Below are 21,956 nucleotides of genomic sequence, written 5' to 3'. Positions count from 1 at the left end.
TCTGACTCTCTTACGACACTGTGTTGCAAGTGAGTCAGAATTAACGCGTTGAATCACATTGTCGTGTGTGATTCAACATCAACTCGCCCAACAGCAAGCTTTATCGGTCTGACTCCTTCGCAGAGCTGTGTATAGTGGCAGCTACAAGACGTCGTAGTGTGGAGTTGCCCACAGGTGCTATCCACGTATTCGCTGGCGTTCAGCCCTTCGGGTTATATGTGGTTTCAATTAGCCGCAGCTGTTCGTTCTTTTGTTTCTTTCCTCGTAGCAGTAACAGCACTTCGGACCACGCGTTGAAATCCTGAGGAATTATGACGCTTTTGTAGCGGTACAAAAGCCCTTCCAGCGCCTCGCATTGGCGATCAATGAAGGCCTGCTCCTGTTCTTCTTGCAGCAGTAGTGCACCATTATTAAGGCCTACAGCTGTTCGTCGACACTTTCAAAAACGAATGAATGAATGAATGAATGAACGAACGAACGAACGAACGAACGAACGAACGAACGAACGAACGAACGAACGAACGATTGAACGACAACTGCAAGATAACAAAGGGAATCAACGTGAAACAGTCGAAAGGTGTATATTACTTCGATAGCGGTTTCTTTTCTGTGATAAGGCAATCCCAAGCCTCACTCGGTTCAGTGCCATACTATGGGCGCATTAGGCAGCGATCAGGCGCTGCGATCGCTCAGTTGCCACATAGATGGTGCGCAGTAAATTGAAATGTATCACCTTCGTACATGCGGCCTCCAGATGTTGTTGTGCGTTTACTTACTGCGGCTAATCTATCTAATTTTTTTAGCCCATATTGCTTCATGGATTCATGAAGGTACCGTTTCAGGGAACGCGTATTCTTGTTAAAAACTCTTGCATTTATATAATTCAATATCTCGTTGAGAAACAGCCAAACTACAAAGGGATGAAGCCTTTCAAAGAGGGAAGGACGAAGTATGGGCTAGTCCAAGTGTTTAACCACGACCCCCTGGGTTGGTTTGACCCAAATGTTTTCAGCCTAATGGTATGTTTTGTAGAATATTTTCAGCCTAATATACGTTTTACCAGGCACTTCCAAGGTGTTGCGTTGTCTGTCACAGAATCAAATTGTTTCCCATTTACGAAGAAGTATTTCGAAAAGCGTAAACGTGCGGGGATCCGTTCTTCACTTTCACGTCACCGGCAGCTCCAATCAGGGCCACGAAGATGCCACTCTTTGGAGAATAGCCCCGCTCCGTGCGAGCAGAGAGCACAAACATCCTAAACACGTTTCGCTACGTCAAGCGTGACGCAAGAGCCCCTCCGCTCTCTCTTTCCCCTCCCCTCTGTGACGTCACCACTCCGGTAGCGCCATCTACGAACCAATTCGCGCACCTCTAGTTCACTCCCCCTCTCCATCTCTTTCCGCGATTCTCTCCTCCAACGCTTATACCTCTCCGCGCACCGGTCGGCGTTTAAATAGCCGCGCGTCCCACTTCAGAAGACGCGCTCGCACCAAAGTTGCGACCACGTCGATAAAACAAACCCTACTCCTTCAAACTCCGTCCGCTCCTCACGGGGAGCTATCTTTCTTTCGTTTTATTTTTTTTTTCCTTTAGTAACCCCCCCACCGAGTGCTTGATTTCTTGTGTGGTGCGTGCGATACCTTCCTCCGATTCACAACATCTTCAGGCTCGTGCCCCAAGGAACACGCCCCCGGAGATTTTTGTGTGCGCGCAACGTTCGACTCCTCGACATCGGTGACACCCGTTCGTCGACTCCGTACCCGATCGTGTGCGACGGCAACTCTCGTACGTCTTGTTCTGTGCGCTGTGTGAGCCGGCGGCTAGTTCTTCGGCTCTGAAGTTCTCGGCGACTCGACCAGCGGACGTAGGAGACGAGGACTTGCTCGTTTCTTCGTCCGGGCTACTGACTACGACTCCGGTGCCTTTCCCACAGTGGACGTACGCATTCGGTCCTTGTCGTGGTCCCCCTATCGAGGACGTCCAGCTTACGGGCCACTTAGAAGACCCCACCCCCTCTTCGTCCGCGAAAGAGTGTCCCCAAAAAAAAGTCACTCGGTGTTAGGAAAAGTTAAGGGATAGAAGAGAAGCCTGAAAGTATCGAAAGTAACCCGGGGGAAGACCTATAGATAAAAAGAATACTCGAATTCCATCGCTTATCTACCCTACTCGGTGAAGTTTTCTGCCTGCTTCGAACGATTGCGCAACGCGCCAATAATCTTCTTCGGCTAGAGTAACGTGTGGAGGGTGCATCCGAAATTCCAGAGCCACGCGTCTTCTGGAAGAAGCGTCACCGCAGTTCTTGAGCAACGCTTGTGCCTCCTTCGAAAGAAAAAAAGAGGCGTCAGCGTTAAAGAAGCATAGACGGTTATCTACGCTCATTCCCCTCTACCCAAAACTGATTAGAGGAGAAAAGCGAGGGTAGAGTTCAGCTCGTGTCTTTATCGTAGAGAGAAAAAAAAGGAGGGGTTTTGTCTTTCTTCGGTTCCTGCGAGCCAATCGTCCGACCCTGCTGCCAGTCTTGCTTCTGTGCCGCCGGCGTCGACAAGGCCAGTGTGATCGGAATATCTCTACGCTCTCCGGAAAGCCAGAGAAGCAAGGCACCTTGCGAACGTGAGCTCCTTTTTTCTTTTTTGTTTCGCTTCCGCTTCATCGCCAAAGAACCTGCACCCAAAGAGGGTCAGGGGGCGAAGAAGTTTTTTGAGAGGCAATCAGTACTTGGACAGGCGGTGAGCAAGCATATCACCGGAAGGACTTTTTCTTTTTCTGACGTACTCGGACTTAGTCCTTAGACTCAAGCGGTGGCCGCAAAGTAGAGGTGGCCCCATCGAAGTTTTCTGGGAGAAGCAGGCAAGGACTCGAGGAGACTAGCGAGAAAGAGAGTAGCGGAACCGAGTGTTTTTTCTTGTTCTCAAGCAACCCTCCTCGTCCTAGAGTCCTCCCCTAAACTCGCGGTCGATTTGAGTTTTAGATATTTTCTTTTTTTTTTTCCTTACTCCGGTATCCCCCCCTCTTCTTACACTCCTCCTCTCGGCTTCGTCGTAGCGATCTTCTCCCCGGGCTGCGTTTTCTGTTTGCCGACGGGATTCCATCGACGTCAAGCCCGTTCCTCAAAGGCCGGACTCGACGACGGAGGAGACCCGACTACGACCGAGAGGGAGGACTTCTTCCCCTTCGTCGTGACTTGGTCGACGCGCCACTGACTTCGACAACCGGTGAGTAGGACGACCCGCACTGACAAGGTCCTTGTTGCCTCGCGAGCGACAGCGCCTGCGAGCACGTGTTCGTTCTTCTTTTTTTTTTTTTTTTTTCTATGGTAGTGTGCGACCGGACATTGCATCAGCACGGTTTACTTTCAACGGATTGAACTTTTCTTGTTTCGATCGCGTAAAGTGCCCCGCAGTACACGTGACCGGAAGACTTGAATGAAACGATGAAATGCGTCACTTATATACCAAACTGCGACATTCCTGTGAGAAGATGGTTTCACACAATGCGTTGACGGGCTAGTTGGTGCTTGTCCATAGCGGCACAAGAAAGACGACAGGACACAGCGCTGTGTCGTTCTGTTGCGCTAAAAGTTACTGTGAGGAGATATGTGGCTATAGACGTTTCAGTGAATAGATAGATACCTAGCTTCAAGACATTCTTTTTTTCCCTTATTCGTTCCGTTCTTCATACTCATATACTGTTTGTATACTTGTTTGATCAATTTACTGGAAGAGCGCGCTCCCTGCCATCCCTGGAACCTCCAAGGTGCTCCTGGTTACGAAGGACGAACACGCCAGCAGCGGTCACTTCCGCATTTCCGGAGACTCTTCCGTTATGCGCGAATTCGGCCATCCGTACGACGTTCTGCGCAGAAGTAGACAGTTGTAGCTTCCTTCTATAGAGTCGGCATAGCGTACGAAAAAGTGATATCGAAAGCGCCAAGTTGCAGTTTAGACTGTATACACAATATGCATGCGTAAAACTAATTAAAGAAAACAAATTAAGCATGGGACATAATAGAAGAGACACGAAGAAAGAAATAACAGAGGCGCAAGAAAACATAGCCTGGGTACTTTTACTTGATACGCAATCAGAAAACCTGGGTAATTTGCCCAATACGCCGTTAGAAAATAATTTCCTTAGGTTCCCGCTGAAGCGCGTTATAGTATCGGTGCTCTATAGAGTAAGCGTGACTGTTTCGAGAAAGCGCATCGCGTTTTGAAAAGTAAAACTCATTTGGATGCGTATACCGCTTGGCAAACTTTCAGTCATGTCATAACGCGCGTAATCAACGGCTTCAATACATAAGCGCAGTAAACAGGATACCTTGCTATCCTTGCCAAGGAAACAAGCTTGAGTACCTATATCTGGTAGGTTGGCATGAAAATACCGAATACATCTCTTTTCCTAATAAGTGAACAACCCCAACGTAGATTCCCCTCAAAAAATAAAAAAATAATAAAAAATAAAAGGTAGCGGCTGCCATCCAAGTAAAGGTGGTAATGAAAGAGTTACAGTTCAAAAGAATTCCTCCAAAGCAAATTGCTTACAGCGATGGATAGGTTTCGGCACTATCGGTCCCTTGATCCACTTTTTCTATGTCTGCCTCTAAGCTAAAGTGTTTATCAAACTCTTGCGCACGTTTAACTTGATTGCCACGCTTGAGCGAATTATCTTCACACACTGCCCTGACCCATGGTTTCTTCCAGAGTGTGTCTAATGAAAGCTTCTATTCACTTGCTAAAATTCCAATGTTCGCGCCGTGTTCGGAGAGTTCCAGGCGCCGCGCTCTCGTGTCCTTGTTTTAAGCGTGACGTAGCAAGCCCCGGGAAACTTTTCACGCGATACGGGCCGGCGCATCACATAAGCAATCGCCGCGCCCCAGGAACGTTCAAACAGTTCGCCCCGTATCTCAACGTCAACAGAACCTTGAGCAAGTGTGTCTCCTGCATCGTATGTATGCTTCGAGAAGCGTTCGCGATTTGAGCGCCGAACAATCACTGTGTGAACCGTGCTCAAGCTCAGCGTCGTACGCGTTACAATCATGGCGTGTAATCGAATTACGCGGTTCATATCGAAGTGATGGTCTTCGAGAACCAACAGACAGACGCGTGATGTAAGGCTTCGGCGTTGCACGAGGACCCGTATACATTCAGACGGCGCCCTTCGGTCAAGCGGAACGGTGTCTCAGTCAGTTATTGATCTCGCTGCCTCTCTTAACAAACTCGGCCGACTCGCGTACCAGCGTAAATTTACGAGTACCGCTTATACGTTTCGTCTCGGGTAATTTCATCCGGGTGTTACGGGTCCTGGTAAAACTGGAGCGATCCATTCATACTGGGCCGATAGAAATGCCTCTTAGCATGTGTACGAACCGCCCTGAAGTCGCACAACGTCTTGCCGCCACAACCTTTGGAACTGATCGCTCGAATAGTTAGCCCGGATAGAGTCATCACTGTATTCAATGCGTAGTTGCCTATATAAGTGATTAAAAACGCGGTCTTCGTTTTACTCGGACAATGTTTTGGTTCCCTCTAAAACACCGAGAGCTGTGCGCTTTTGGCTATAAGTCACGCCACAAGCACTCGAAATGTTGGTCTTGTATTCGATCGTCCTGAAACCGCGACACACCATTTGTCCGCCGATATCGTCAAGGTTCGTAGCGCACCGCCTGGCGTTTACGTCTTCCATCAGTCGTTTCATGAATCCTGCTCTTAGGAACATTGACACGGTCAGTGTAGTCATAGGCGTGCGTAAGGCGGGGGGGGGGGGGGGGAGGTGACGGGGTGCGGTAGAACTTTTCCCACTTGCACACCCCACACACCCAATTCTAATGGGGAACCCTGCGCACGCGTAGTCGTAGGGTTCATATAGAGTGCAGTCGCATATAGGTTTCACATAGACGCACGGAGTGAGCATGTCCTTTTCCGAAGGATATCCGCGTGAGAACACACGCACTATATTTCAAACGTTGCTTGGGCACAGCGATATTGCAAGTCAATAGCTCCCGCTCGTGTAAGAGTCCAGCGGTGTCCCGATCGGTCTGCTGCAGCCTCTTTAATGCTGCATCTATAATCTGGAACGATAAGAAAAAAAAAAGAAAGGAGGACGCATACAAGGCGGCGGCGAACGTGCGTCGCTCCACCCAAGGGGCGTCCTCAGCGCGGTCGTCCCAACGAACCGTGACACTGACGTCCGAGAATAAAGAAAAAAGAAACAAAAAGCCCAGAGAGACACAAATTCGACTACGTCGCCGGCAGAAGAGCTAGAGCGAAGCCCGCACGAGGAAGAGCCTATCCCCGTGGCACGCGTTACAAGGACACACAACGAGCACCTCGCCGTACACCATGTGTAGTCCTTGCTCCTCGCCGAGCGCCTTTCCCGAGCGCGTGCTTTATTTTTCTTTTATTTTTTTTTCCTTTTCGTTTGTTGTTTCACGTCGGTCGCATTACCATAAGCGCGAGAGATGCGCCTCGACCAGAGCGACAAGCGTGCACCTTATTACTGAACCGTGACTGGTGGTCGTCGAGTAGCGAAACGTTCCGTTTCTGTTACGACCTCATCACCACTTTATAAGGAGCAACACGAAATGGACGCTAAAAAGAAAAAACGACGCTAAACCAGTTTAAACTGGTAAAGTGTATCACTCCGTTGCTCTGATGATGAAAGGGGTAATTGACAACCACTCGTTCGCAGCACGAATTAAGCCACGGGGAAATCCGTATGGATTGCCATCGGCCGCATTTTCGATGGAGGCGAAAATGTTTGAGGCCCGTGTACACTTGGGCTTAGGTGCACGTTAAAGAACCTCAGGCGGTCGAAATTTCCGGAGCTTTCCACTACGGCGTTCCTCATAATCATATCGTGGTTTTGGGACGTTATAAACCCCACATATTATTATTATACGGATTTCTCAGAACGGAAAGCTTCTAGTTGAAGAAAAATTCGTCCTGGTCCGGGGAATCGAACCCGGTACCAGCGCCTTTCCGGGGCTGCAGTCGCTCTACCAATTGAGCTAATCAGGATTCTAGTAATTGGCAGCGCGAGGGGGTATTTTTCTTCAACTAGAAGCTTTTCTGAGAAATCCGCATGGCGTTCCTTGTGGTTTCGTGCTACAAACGGGCGGTTGTCAATTACCCCTTTGACAAACTTTCCGCCCCCTTGCGGGATTCCGCAGAACTCATTTGCAACACTTCGTAACTTTATACGCTCGTTCATTTGTGACCTACTGAGACGTTCCGCGCATCTCATTCCAATGGTTATGCGTTTGTTTTTCTGGCGATTCTTATGGAGATACACGGAATTATATACGGAAATAGCGCGTTTTGCTAAACCTTATGCACGACATCTATGGAATCATAGGCGGAGAGTACGGGGGGGCTGGGGGGCTCGCCCCCCCCCCCCGAACTGCTTCATGGGGGCCGAGCCCCCCCCCCCTGGCGCTGGCCCAGGATATTTTTAAGAGCTGGGCTTAGGTCCTTAACCATTGACAACGGAATTTTTGCCGTCCTGTCTGGCAGCTAATTCACAGGGGGCTGTTTATGCCGCTTTTTTTTTTTTCATTTCAGTCTTTTAAATTTCGGATCATGGTCCATTGACAAGACATTCACTGCAAAATGCTCCTCAAACGAATTTGTATGTGCAGAATATGTTGTGTTGATGAACAACTGAAGTGGTCATTTAAGCAATGACAACAGGGGTGTAGCCAGAAATTTTTTTCGGGGGGGGTTCAACCATACTTTATGTATGTTCGTGCGTGAGTTTGTATGTGCGCGTGTATATATATATATATAAGCAGGCTAAACTGAAAAATTCCGGGGGGGGGGGGGTTGAACCCCCCCCCCCTTGGATACGCCCCTGAAAGACAAGTTAAAAAGTCTTGAACCGCGCAGCTACCGGCTTTCCTAAAACAAAAATGCTAATAAGAATACAAGGCAATCCGACACAGTCAGTCAGTTAATGCTTTCGCCCACAACTGCTCTCCGATAAAAACAAAGGCAATTTCTTGGTTGTCTACAAATGGGTACCCTTACATGTCTGCATGCCTATAAAAGTGCCGAGAGAAGACTGTGCGCATTTTTTTTATTTATCAGCAGAGAGTTTTACTACCAGATCAGTGACCGAAGAGCAGCTCAAATACTTGTCCAGAAAACAACCTTTGGCGGAAGAAATCACGACCCCAGCTTCGCACAAGGTGTAGTGGTAGCAAGTGGTATTTGCTACCTTCTCAGAATTATTTTTTGTCATCTTAAATTGAATTCAATGGCATATAGTTAACGCTTCCTGTACCAGCATTAGCCTACTCTCTCCTGTTTGGTGCGTGTTTTAACAAAGTATAGCATGTCAATAAAAAAAGTTCGGGAGATCCCACGCATTGTGGGAGTCGATTTTATGCGATGCAGACAGCGAGTAGCAGCCTATATATATGCGGCCTTCTTCGATATTAGCCAAACGTTACGAGGTCGATCGATGTTTTATGTGTAAATTGAAAAATAAATCTGGAGCCTCCACTAGAGATCTCCATAATGACATCTCAGCGTCGGCACCTAAGCGACTAGTTATATTAAATTATTTAATTTAAAGGTCGGTCTCTATCTTTATATATACCGGCTGTCCCAGCTAACTTAGACCAAGATTTACAAAAAAAAAAAACATGTTCTCTATTAAAGTTCTACCTGTTGTATATTAGCGGTAGTCGTGTGTACATACGTGTAACTTTTTCATGACTAAGTGCTAATAAGTAATTAGATTTAATTAGCCAACCCTTTTATTCTTGCTCGAACCGGTAAAATATTAACTTTACATTGTAACCTCACCTCACATAACCCCAGAATCAAGCATTTATTTTTTTGCTGAAACCTGCCTGGTTGAATTTTCCGAGAAAAAAAAAAACAAAAGTGCGCGTACAACACGCCAAATAGGAAATTAGACGCGGGCTCGAGCAGCGCTACTCCAGCGCTTCCAAGCGTTCTTTAGTTTGATACACATGCTGCATTCGTTCATCGCCGCATTGTACAGGTCTTCACGCTGGATGATGGACGCTTCAGCAGCACGTTTCGATGCGCGTCCATCAAATAGCGTGAAGCCCTGTACAATGAACGAACGCAGCCGTGTATCAATCAGAGAACGCTTGGAAACGGTTGAGTAGCTGTGGCCGAGCGCGCGTCTATTTCATATTTGGCGTGTTTCAGGCGCTTACGCTTTTTTCTCGGAAAAATCAGCCAGGCAGATTTCAGCAAAAAATAAATGCTTGATTCTGGGGTTATCTGAGGCGAGGTTACAACGTAAAGTTAACATTTTTTCCGATTCGAGCGAGAATGAAAGGGTTGGCTAATGAAATCTAATTAATTATTAGCACTTAGTCATGAAAAATTACATGTTTTGTATGTACACACCACTACCGCTAATATACAACAGGTAGAACTTTCCTAGAGCGCATGTTTTTTTTTTTAAATCTTGGTCCGAGTTAGCTGGGACAGCCGGTATATATATATATATATATATATATATATATATATATATATATATATATATATATATATATATATATATATATATATATATATATATATATATATATATATATATATACATATATATATATATATATATATATATATATATATATATATATATATATATATATATATATATATATATATATATATATATATATATATATATATTCACACACATGGGGAGAGATGAGAAAATTTTGGAAGAGCTAGCAAGTCGGGCCCCCGCCCCCTCTGGGAAAAACTCTCCGCCGATGTATGGAATCATTGGAACGACATACGGAAGGTCTCAGGAGGAACTTTAACATTATAACAGTCGATGACAGTTCGAATTCAACTCCTTCAATTTCGCTCCGAACACCAGTGTGACGTCACAGTTTCGAATAACTATTTACACTATTGTCGCTTAGCAAATGTTCTCGAGACTCGAAGGGTTTTGTCGTCTGTGTCTCTACAATGTGATCCAAATAAGAAACAAGTCCTGGGGAAGATGAAAGCTTAACAATAATATTATAAATATCTGTTGTTCAATGTCCCGAAACCACGATATGATTATGAGGGACGCCGTAGTGGAGGGCTCCAGAAATTTCGACCACCTGGGGTTCTTTGACGTGCACCTAAATCTAAGCACACGGGCCTCAAACATTTTCGCCTCCATCGAAAATGCGGCCGCCGCGGCCGGGATTCGACCCCACAACCTTCGGGTCAGCAGTCGAGCGCCATAACCACTAGACCACCGTGGCGGGGCAAGATGGAAGTTTGAAGAGATGAAAAATTCTTGAACACAAGGTGTCGCTGGAGAAAATGTTTCCACAAGCGGTCTTGTCTTTTCTTCACGGTGTATAGCGACCGACATGAAGCAGACAAGACAGTGCGTCGAAACGTGTAGGCTCCATCCACACTCCCTGTTCAAGAATTTATCATTCTGCAATGTGATAGTGTGCAGATCCGCAGGGTTAGGACATTATTTTGACTGTAAGAGCCTCCGGGTGACTGCCTGACCTCTGCATACTCTTTCTCCCTCTCCACAATGTGATGCACACATGTACATCACACTGTATGTACATCATTCGTATGTACACGGTCTGTCAAAAGTTCCCAGGCCCCTATCCCACGTATTCCAATGGCAGCGTGGCCTGGGAACTTTTGACGGACCCTGTACGTATGTACGTGCAACGTACACGTATGTCAACACTAGCCAGCATTACTGCTAACTTGAGTACAGTAAATAAGGTACGGTAAATACGGAGTATACACGGATACGATAGTTTATTCGTTCGTAAGTTATCGTCACCGTTGAAATGATCGCAACCCCATCCTTGTACAGAAAGTGAATCGAAGACGCCCAGGAAGATGCATTGTCTTCCAAAAGCGATATAATACTGGTGCGTTGTACACTTCATCTCTGAAGGAAAGCACACGGAAGCCCGGAGAAAGCCGTGCCCGTTCCTGCAGTCATATTGTAGCCACGTGCCGCGCTTGTTCCGAGCAATCCGGAAGATACTTCCGCGCTCCGGCAACCGGCCAGTCCCGGAAGAGAAAAAAAAATACCTCACGGCCGGCCTCGGCCTCGTCGTGAAGCCTAGAATCACTTCCTCACGATGACGTGTATACGATGCGTGTGACCCCGTACTGACCGTGTACGTTTCCCCGGCCATTCAGTCGGCCTCCTTAGGAGCTCGAGCTTTAGCCGACGACGCCGCCCTGTATTCACTGCATCGTTAACCGTGCGCCGAGATAGACACCGCCGGCGCGCGAGCATTTTTTTTTTCTCTCTCTTCGATGAAGCCGGTTTTTGGGGTGCGCGTATTGCGGTGATGGAGTTTGGCAAATCGTTCCTCTGAGCCACCGCTCCGGCGATCGTTAGAGCGGCTTGGCAGTACACAACCTACGGACGGCGAATGACAACAGGAAAGTGGTTGGCCGTTCAAGGAGAATAATAGGAAGGAGGATGGTTACCCATTGTTCACTATATATAGTGTCTTCCGAATACCTCCCCCCCCCCCCCGCCCTGTCCCAAGATCCTGACACTGCAGAGGCGCGTAGCATGGTTGTAGTACGGCCAATTGTTCATGGGGGTAAAGCCACAAAGGTGATTCCGTGTGGAGTCTAGGTCAACTTAAGTTCAACCAATGCACAGCTATATATATATATATATATATATATATATATATATATATATATATATATATATATATATATATATATATATATATATATATATATATATATATATATATATATATCCATAGCCACTTCAGTTCGATCAATCTAGATACGCTATATATAGTGACTTCCGGGACTTCCTAGCCACCCACCCCTTCCCCGTGGTTTTCACATACAGCTTGGTTATATTACGGCCCGTTTGTGGGGATATATCCCGTATAATAATTTCGAGTAAAATGAGTGCCAAACTCAGTTCAGCCAGTCCAGAGCACAATCCAGAATTGAGACCTTAGAACTGCAATGTGTAGCCACAGCCTGCGTGCACTTCTCGTCTCGGGTCCTAGGCAGCGTCCGCTTCAGCTGTTGCTGCCTTCTGTTATTTCCTCCTTAGTACGAGGACGCGCGCTTGAACCTAAAGTTTTCAATCAAAATCAATCGATAGCAGCGTTATACAGAGGAGGAGGTATTCGTGAATACCTCGATAGGTATCTTCAGAAATTAGAGTAAATCCAGCATCTTCTCACCTTTATAGGGGAACTATGACACGCACGTTCGAAATCAACGCCGCGCAAACACTACAATCTACAAGCATTCACGTCATATTTCGGCTGTATCGTTCTGGGAACAGCTGGAAGCCCTTATAACAGTGGCCCAAGCCGTACACACTGGCTCTGCTGATACCCCGCCGCGAGTTAAACGCATCGACAACGCACACGCTGCGACCGAGACAGCGCCAGAACGGAAGAAAAATGCCCGCCCGCCACACGACAGAGAGGAGATGGCGTTCCCACAATCCAGACAGCGTCCCCGGCTTTCGTCGAGGTTCTTAGATTCGCACACACACGCATTTCAGTGCCTTATATATACGCGATATCGTTGCGACACCCTCGCCTACACCTCGCAACGTGACTCATCGACGGCGATACAGAAGCGGCACGAAAATGGCCGCCACCCCTACATAGGGGAGGGAAGGGTATCGACAACCGCACGTGGAGGAGGACATCCCTCCTCCCATGCCCGGCGGTGCCGGACTCTCGCCAGCTTGTCACACATACACGTGTCCGGTTCCTTCTTCCACCTAGCGCGACCGGCGGCCGTCGCGTCCGCATAGGAGAGCGTCTGTTTCCGCGAAAAGGCAACCTGCCTGCCAGCTTGCCTGGCTGCCTTGAATACGCATCGGCAGAATAGTTGTACACGCGGTTTCTGCCCCACGGCGACTGCCTGTAAGAAGGAAAAAGAGGCGAAGCAAAAGAATATATAGGCCAGGCTTCGAAGGCGACGACCTCATCAGATAACGGTCTGCTGATGCTTGGTTGCTCTTGCCTTCGCCTCGCCAGGCGAGCTAGGTTGTAGGGTCTATACGTGAATAGGAAGCCGTCCTCTAGATGCGGGGCCCTCAGCGGGGGATTACTGCATTCACACTCTGAGGGACTCGCCGCTACCGCCGGCATGGGTGGGCGCATCTTGCGCGCCAGCCGGCGTGTTTCCCTGTGCGTTTAAACAATTTTAATTCGGGACCTTCTGTGTTTGTCTCGACGGCCGTATTAATTGCGGGACGCTTCCTCCCGCCTCCGCTGCGCGGGCGTGATAAGAAAATGAGTAAAAGAAGGACGAAACGCTAACAAGCGTAGGAGTTTTATGATGAGCTGTACGTAGTACGTACAACGTCGTCGGCACAGTGCTCGGTAATGAAACCTTTTTTTTTTTTCCTCGTAAATACCGTGCATGATTGTCCTAGTGAACGTGGCCTCGTTCACAAAAGTGCGAGAGCGATATAGTAATTATATGGGAGCGACAACTTTATTTGTAGGCTTCCCTCACAGTGTATTCATTCTGCTAGCGAAAGTAGGGTTGATATAGAGGCGCGCCGACGCACAATTCACTGCAGGCAATGCGGGCTTTCGAAACGCACCTGGTGAAACAGTTCGTCGAGGAGAGCAGGGGCAAGGTTTGAAATATGGAGGCTTCGCGTGAATATAGAATCCACACAGGCAGCTTTACGCAGAAGGTCATCTGCGATTAAAGCGAGCAGAACGACGCGCCCGATCAAGGTTCACGAATAGACAGAACTGGCTGACAATCCCGGCACCGACTACGGAGCAACACGAAACAGAATAACAGAGAGCTGAGCTAGTTGGTAAGTATTCGGCGTTTGTGGTGTCCTCACTTCTTTCTTGTGTCCGTGTTTGCACGCCCTGTTTTTTTAGAACGAAACAGACGACTGCAGAGTGCAGTCGGATACAACTTTCGAAATGAATATGAGCCTGCACCAATGGGTGCGCACTCTAGACTGACGTCATAAGCCGGATGGCCGGTGACCCCGCCGTCCGACGCACCAGCGGGACTATTTCTTTAGTCGCGGAGACAATCGAAGGTCGCGCGCTTCGTTCATCTAGGCGGGTTTAGAGTTACTGTACAGGGGCGTAGACAAGGGGGGGGGGGGGGGGGGGGAGGCAGAGCGCTGCCGGTACCAGACCCTTTAGATAGATAGATAGATAGATAGATAGATAGATAGATAGATAGATAGATAGATAGATAGATAGATAGATAGATAGATAGATAGATAGATAGATAGATAGATAGATAGATAGATAGATAGATAGATAGATGTTTCCTTTAAGGTCTCTGGCATAACAGTGTCCTTCTGACATGACGCTGCATCGCTTGACTATGCCAGAGTCCTTCAATACTTTGAAGCATTGAACTACTCTATACTGAGAAGCATTGAAGGAATCTGACCATACTGACTACCTTTGATTACATCAAGGCCGTTTCGGGGGAAAGGAAGGGGGGAAAGGTTAGGGGGAAGGACGTCATGCATCCGACTGCGTGGTGGCTGTCAGCGACTCTTCTTTGTTCTCTCCGCGCTCGTTAAACACGTTTCCCGCAGCGAAGCCGTCGCTGACACGATTCTGCCGATGTCGTCGTCGCTGACCCAATTCTCTTGACGCGTTTTAACGACGAGGGGAGCTCGCGACGTGAGCGCATACAAGGCAGCAATGACTGCAGCGTGCGTGGTCTTCTCAATGAACGCGCGATAAATTCAGTCGAGCCTTTCGAACAGGCGGGACAGGCTGCCTGTTGTGCGTCGTGCATAGCGCCACATTCGTGCGTTCGGATGCATGCGACAGACGAAGCGGAACCTATACAAATGCTTCGTGAAAACTGTGCACGCTTCCTGGTTCTGTTTTGAAACATCTTGTGCAGCTCCTCTCGTACTGTGAGTCTCTCACTCATACCACTTATGTTTGTTTCTTTGTTCGTTTTAAGCTAGGCTAACAAATCCTAACGATACTTTGCGAAGAATACGTTCATAATGCGTGCGTGTCGCTAAATATCGACTACAGTACGCATGGGGCCGTCTGTATATCGGTATTAACCGTCAACCCCTGGAAGTAGCACGTCACCGCAAGCGTCATTAACGTCGTCTTCATCGCCTAGATACGAGATGTACGCGAGCCCATGTGTGCTCACGCGACACGACGTTCTTTTCGCAGTAAGGTCTGGAACGTGGGCCGTCGAAATTGCATCGACATTGGGTTTGAAAAAAAGGGAATAAAACGAAATCCATTACTCCAACGTTGCTCAATATGACACCATTTGCAAATTTTGTCTATTAAAAAAAAACGGGTTTGCATGCCTCCTCTGTATGAAAGCGGTTACAGTGATATTTCTACAAACGTAAACCACCAGGGACTTTCCTTGGCCTTAATGTATACATATGGGTGCCAAGATGTATGTGAAGTATTTGCAAAGGGAGGAAGCTGAAGACAGGTAATGTAAAGGTCTCCGTGTCCTTTGAAAACGAGACCTCCGTGTAACGGAACAAAAAGGGAAATTCATCGCGCTTAGTATGCGGGCGAGATCAGCGGGCCAAATGAGCGTATGCAAATTGACCACGGCTGGGTCGTCGCGATAGCGAGCGCGTGCGCGCGCGACACGCGAGCATGGTTTCAATTCGCGTCGGCATGCCTTGCACAACGGTCGCTGCTCATTCTCTGGCGGCGCTGAAGTCACGTGGACGGATGCCAATCAAGAGATTATACATGCGCCTTACAGATATGTTATGCGCACGCTAGCTTAATGGTGACGTGCTACGTCGTCATTACAGCCATACACAGACAGCGGGTGACCACGCCATATCTTTAACTAATACGCCCGCGTTACATAACGTGAATAACAAGTCGTGACACGAATGGCGTGGTACGAATGTCACGAGTTCTACGATGTCGTGGTAGTTTCTTTAAACTAAGATGTCAGAGTGTGCATTACATGCTTGCTATCACATAACGCGAATGACATTGCCACTTCGCCTATCTTCCGAGCACGATTCTACGTTTTGCGAGTAAACAGATATACTACAGACACGCAACTATAAAGTTCCAGTTTGTTGTTTATGACTGTTGCTGTAACGTTAGTTCGTATATACGTAGTATGTTACGCCAACGACGATGGAAGAATGTGTATACAGTAAAAGCTCGTTAACTCGACCCTCGTTAATTCGGAAAATCGGATAATTCGACTGGACGTGTTCCGTGGTGCCGTGAAATTCGAATCAACGAGCTTTTACTGTACTATGTTAGCACGTGCTTCGTTTATATCTTTCTCTTTCCCTCTTATTTTGGTAGTCCGCCATTCTCCCACCCGTAGTGTAGGGTCGCAAACCAGAGATTAGTAGTGATTAACCTCCCTATCTTTCTTTCGTCTGCTTGGATGGTTCTTTCTCTTTTGTCATGCATGTTCATAATCCACTACGTAACTTGCGCTAATAATAATAATTGCTGGAGGTTTTACGTCCCAAAACCAGGATATGGTTATGAGGGACGTCGTAATTTCGACCACTTGGGTTCCTTAATTAACGTGCACCTAAGTCTATGTACACGGGACTCCAGCATTTCACCTCCATCGAAATGCGGCCCCGCAGCCGGTATTCTATCCCGCGACCTTCGGGTCAGAAGTCGAGCGCCATAACCACTAGACCGCCGCGGCGGGTGTAAGTCGTGCTAAGTACAACCACATAGCCTGTTTCCTTTTTCAAACTCGCACCATCGTTTTAGCAGCCTTTTTCATTCGTTTCGAAGGACCTGGGCAAACGCATACTTATCGGTTTCTTCAAGAACGCGGGGCAGTTCGGAGACGCGACCCGTCTAAGACACGTGGTCGCCATATACCGCAGGGATGGTCCATACCACGTGACCGAACGTACGTCCTCAGACAAGGCGGCGGCCTGCCATTCAAGAAGGTGCCACCACGCATGCGACGACGCAACCTTCACAACCGGTCAAAGTCCCAAACCAACGCGCACTGACACATACACACAGGTATACAAAACGCGTCGTCGCTGTACGAAAACAGGTCAGATCAGAAGGCCGGCCGTGACCTGATCTTTCCCTCCTCCTCCTCCTCTCGACATCCCACTCACCCTCTTAACTCTCGCGCAAGCGTCTTGTACCTCGAAGGAGGAGCGACGTGCAACTCCGTATACAGCGTTATTTCGAACGTTCGTCCTTGGTCATTCCGCGCTCACCATTCAGTGGCACTCACTCGCTCGATTGTTTCGCTGGCCTACTTGGTTCATAGCGGCATTGGACATCGCCTCGATATCGCCACCCGTTCGCACTCCGCTCTTTACGAGTCATTAAAGCCGAGGCCGCTATGCAAGCGTGCTTTCGGAATGTTTACGAAACCTTATAGGCTAGATGATTATGTTTTTTTTTTTCGTACGGTACCTACCGCATTTACTCGCCCACAACCAGCAATTTCCCTTCCGCAGGAAATTTGAGGTTTGCGGGAGTTCCCCAACCGAACAAAAAAAAAAAATCTCTTCTGAGTGCTTAAGCAGTGCTACAAAACGCTGTGCGTTAGATTTTTCCGCGCCAAAATCAGAATCGTCGTGGCACAAGCGATACGTCGGGAACTACGAGGTTAATGAAGGATGATGCGCGTCTATACGGCGGAGAGTGTATAGGCTTCGAAAACGAAAATACGTGCAGAAGCCCAGTTGTACCATCCGTCAAAGTCCTGGCTGTTTTTTTTTTTTTTTTTTTTGTAAACGTTTCCGCCTCGAGTCCATCACAAAGTGCTCGCCGTATGTACGCGTCGCAGTACTGCACGCAATTAAGCAATGAGCGACGTCTGTGGATCTGTCTGGCAGCTGCGTACGTGTAAAAATGATTTTCCCGAGCGAGCAAACTGGATCGTTCGGTTCGGCGACGAAACACCACCGGAGCGTGCCGCTAGCACTCGACAGCGCATGCGCGAACAGTGAGAGAGAGAGAGAGAGAGAGAAGGAGGCAGGTGACTTTAGAGTTACTGTATATGCTACCTTTAGGTAGCAGAGTTGCGCATCTGTCTTCCAACGCCGCTAGCAACCATGCATTGCGGAGAAGCTGCCGCTTGGGCGAATTTGTTGATTTCTCGACGCCGCCGCTGCAGCGAGCTGAATTAACACTAGCCATCGACAGCCAATGTTCATCGTCGGCCTTCGACACGCCAGACAGGTTATTCGGCGACACGGTAGGCATGTCGCCTGCAAAAACGAAGTGCGACTTTACCGCATAACTGTGGTTGCTAGCCGGACCTATGCGCAACTCTGCTACCTAAAGGTAGCATATACAGTGACTCTAGGTGACTTAACGTCATCTCAGTGCCTGCGCTGCAGCGAAATAGAACCTGCTAATGGACACTGTGTTATCAAGCGTACATGACAAGCAGTGAGAGACCGCCGCCGGCGTCTGATGGTGATGATAAAGTAACACTGATTATATTCATTCATTCATTCATTCATTCATTCATTCATTCATTCATTCAATTACTATTGCTACTTAGGCGTCGTGGTAAAACTCCCCCCCCCCCCCCTCCATAATGGAGAAGCCTTCGCACGCAAGAACACTGTCTACAAGATTTTCTCGTATAGGCGGTGTTCACGAGTAAACGTCTTGCGAACAGGAGTTGGCATGCGTTTCTTTATTTCCTCCACATTCACTACCCAAAAGGGCAAAAGAAAAAAAATGTGCGCACGCGTTTTTACAACCTTTCACGCCCTTATATGCCGTTACCTTGAAATAGTACACGCTGTCCCGGTATATCTGAAAACACCCCCCCCCCCCCAATCGGCACCAAGGGCACATGCCTCAGACCGACAGGAATACGCGTGGCTCGCACGAGTCGAGGAACCAAATAGCTGCGCGGGTTTCTTCGGTGTTAACGCGCTGTGACAAATCAAGGCCGTTAATTCCTACATCGCCCCTTCCCTTTCGTCCCCTTCTTTTCTTCGATCGACGCGCCATTACGCAACGACACCGTCGCGTCGACTTGACAGGTCAAGAGAACGTCGATTACAAAAGCACTTCCGCGATTCTACGAACGTAGCTACGCGCAAGAAACTGTTGCCACGGAGAAGGCGTACGCCAGAAGTGTGCGGTAAAGAAGCAAAAAGAGAAAAAGAAAGAAAGAAAGTGGTTGTATATCTCCGGCTGTATATGATGCTCTTTGACACTACGGCTTATGCTTTCTTTCATCGCACGTCTTTTCCTTTTTTTAAAAACTTTGTTTCTTTTTAACACACCACGGAAGAGGCGGCGAAGCTGTGTGAAAAAAAAACAAAAAAACGTACATACACACAACATAGAGACGCGATGCCACTGCCATACGCCATTCATTCGTCCAGGTGATGTCGGCTGCGCAAGCTCGGCTATATAAGCGAATGCTTCACACGCGTCGCGACATCACGGCTGACGGGAAATGGTATACGCCTTCTTTTTTTTTTTTTCTGCTGGAATCGAGCCAAATGGCTATTTCGTCTGTGAGGAGCGCCGCCGAGCGAGTTAGGCAACGCGTACAAATTACGTATACGCGAGGATCGCTCGAACGAGCCTTCGCTGCGTCGGCTTTTTACACTAAGTCGAAGCAGCTGCGCGGCGATTTTCACGGAGTACACACACACACACACACAGCTGACAGCAAAGCTCCGAAGCGACGCTATATAGTCTATCTGAACTCCAACTGTATCACAGAGCTTGGTGCATCCGTGAGTCGATCCCTTTCTATACGCTCCGTTACAGTGTTCAGGCCACGTCTTCATCACCGTGGCCAACACGAACGAAACTTTGTTGTCATGGCAACAAAGACTCGGCTCTTAAGATGAAGGGTGAAACGAGAGTAGAAATGCAGAGAGGTTAACAAGGCATGGCTATTAAGGTGTTGGACTGCTAAGCTCGATAAATAGGGTCCGATTCCCGGATACGGCAACCGCATTTCGATAAGGACTAAATGCAAGAACGGTCGTGCACTTAGATTTAGGTGCAAGTTAAGTAACGCCGTTTCGTCACGTGTAATCCGGAGTCCCACACTGCGGCCTGCGTGATAATCATATCGTGATTTTGACACGTAAAAACCCCAGAATACTTCAATGTGAGATTAATTCACAGCGTAAGGTCAATCGTCCAACCATAGATACGGAATCCATCACGCCATAGCCCGCATAAAAAGAAAAAAAAAATGAGAGACGCGTTGACGGTTCCGATTCAACAAGTGCTCGGCTACCGTGCGGAGTCACGTGACCTCGGGACATCCTGCGTACCGGCCGTGTGGGGGGGGGAAGCACACACTCGTGCAAACAGTAGCAAGAGCGTTTGAGAATACAGCGCGGCAGGATGGACTGCGCAGCGAAAAAAGAAAACAGTAAGGAAGCACTACAAAACCAGACAGGGTAGCCAGAATCCTATCTGTCGCGACAATCGCGCGCATTAGCACACAATGAGAGGCGCGTGCCGACGACAGAAGAGACGTGCGGATGAAGCACGGCTTTCCCCTCCACCTCCCATCCCCGCCCCGTCGTCTCGCCGAAACCCGGGTTTTAACGAGATTCCGCGTGACGCCCCATTTGCTGAGTGCGTTCGCTGATCAAGGTTGTAGTAAAGATTAGTTCGAAGCAAGTAGACTTATTAACAATGTTTACTCTTGACTCGAGGGGAGCTCCATCACGGATTTTCTCTGAAGGCTGTTTGAAATGAATCGCGTCGAATGTACTGAGCACGATTAAACTGCCATTATAGATTCAGTGTAACGCCCCAGAAGACCTGCAACACGTTGTGTGTACCTGCAGGCGATACGCATCAGAGAGACCGTCTGTGAAGGCGGCAATACACCTTCAACGGGACTCGAGATTAGAACTGCTGCAGGTTGTTTGAGGTGTGGCGCTGCTAAGATAGAAGTCGCGGGTTCGATTCCAAGCCGCCACAACTGATGTGACGAAATACAATGATACCCGCGTACTTAGATTTCGAAGCATGTTTTAAAGAAGCCCAGGTGGTCACTTATATTAGGCGCACCCCACAATCATGCCATGGTTTCGGCACCTAAAACCACAGTAATTACTAGAATCTGCCAAGAGTCTAAATACGTTTCTATAAGGAGGCAGGACTGCAGGGCGGGGGTTTCTATTATTATTATTATTATTATTATTATTATTATTATTATTATTATTATTATTATTATTAAGTGTGTTTGACGGAAGGTTGGTGCCCATGTGTGGCTCAGACTATTCATTTTTTACACGATAGTTTTCACCGTGAAGTTGTCAATAACCATATAACAGCACAAAATTTACCCATGTATATAGACATTTCCATTCCTGATACAAAAAACTACAATATAAATAATTGTTCACGCAACAGCAGTATTCACGCGTCATAAATGCCCACACGCCCGAAACATTCACGTTTCACAGAAGAGTTCATCAAAGTGTTCACACAGCAGTCACGGGGCACTTGCCCGCACATCAAACACGACTGTCACGAAAACAAACGCTCTCTATGACTCTCTATGATAATAGCAATCTCACAGATTATTTGATAACACGTTTTACTCCGTTCAAGTACAAGCCATCTAAGCAACCGCGCCTTTTTTTTTAACACGAAAGTGTTTTATGCCGGGGTCCACCAAGTACATCCGTCACGGATATGACGTTAATAAAATGGACACCAACGGGTGAGAAAGAAAAAAACCAAGAAAAACATACCCCGCTGGGAATCGAACCCACGACGTTGCGGCCGCGACGGCAAGCGCCCGACGCGCTACCCACTAAGCCATCTCGGGAGATGCTAGGCACTGCGCAAACGCGCCTTATATCTTTCACACATTCTCTTTCGCGGCGGGCGGAGCGGGGCGGTGCCGCCGTCTGTGAGAGGTGAAAAGAAGTAATACTTCACGACCGACACTTACTAGCGCTTACTCCGAGATTGCACGCGATATCTGAGATCATGGTTAAAGCGTCTCGATACCAGA

The 21,956-nt window shown here is 47.9% G+C and overlaps 1 protein-coding gene across 1 annotated transcript in view; it reads left to right on the top strand.

Annotated features, from left to right (window-relative positions):
* Positions 1-2,050: 2,050 nt before the first annotated feature.
* The window catches only part of LOC119404855 (elongation of very long chain fatty acids protein AAEL008004), a 100,863-nt gene continuing 80,957 nt past the window's right edge, over positions 2,051-21,956 (top strand). Inside the window, exons 1-2 of the mRNA XM_037671534.2 lie at positions 2,051-2,610; positions 3,043-3,212. The gene's annotated coding sequence lies outside the window, so the exon portion shown is untranslated. The remainder of the gene's footprint in view (positions 2,611-3,042; positions 3,213-21,956) is intronic.

Source organism: Rhipicephalus sanguineus, chromosome 9, assembly GCF_013339695.2.
Source record: "Rhipicephalus sanguineus isolate Rsan-2018 chromosome 9, BIME_Rsan_1.4, whole genome shotgun sequence".
In the NCBI taxonomy this organism is placed as follows: domain Eukaryota; kingdom Metazoa; phylum Arthropoda; class Arachnida; order Ixodida; family Ixodidae; genus Rhipicephalus; species Rhipicephalus sanguineus.
Note: the sequence above shows the minus strand (reverse complement) of the source record. Positions and strands in the feature narration are given on the sequence as shown.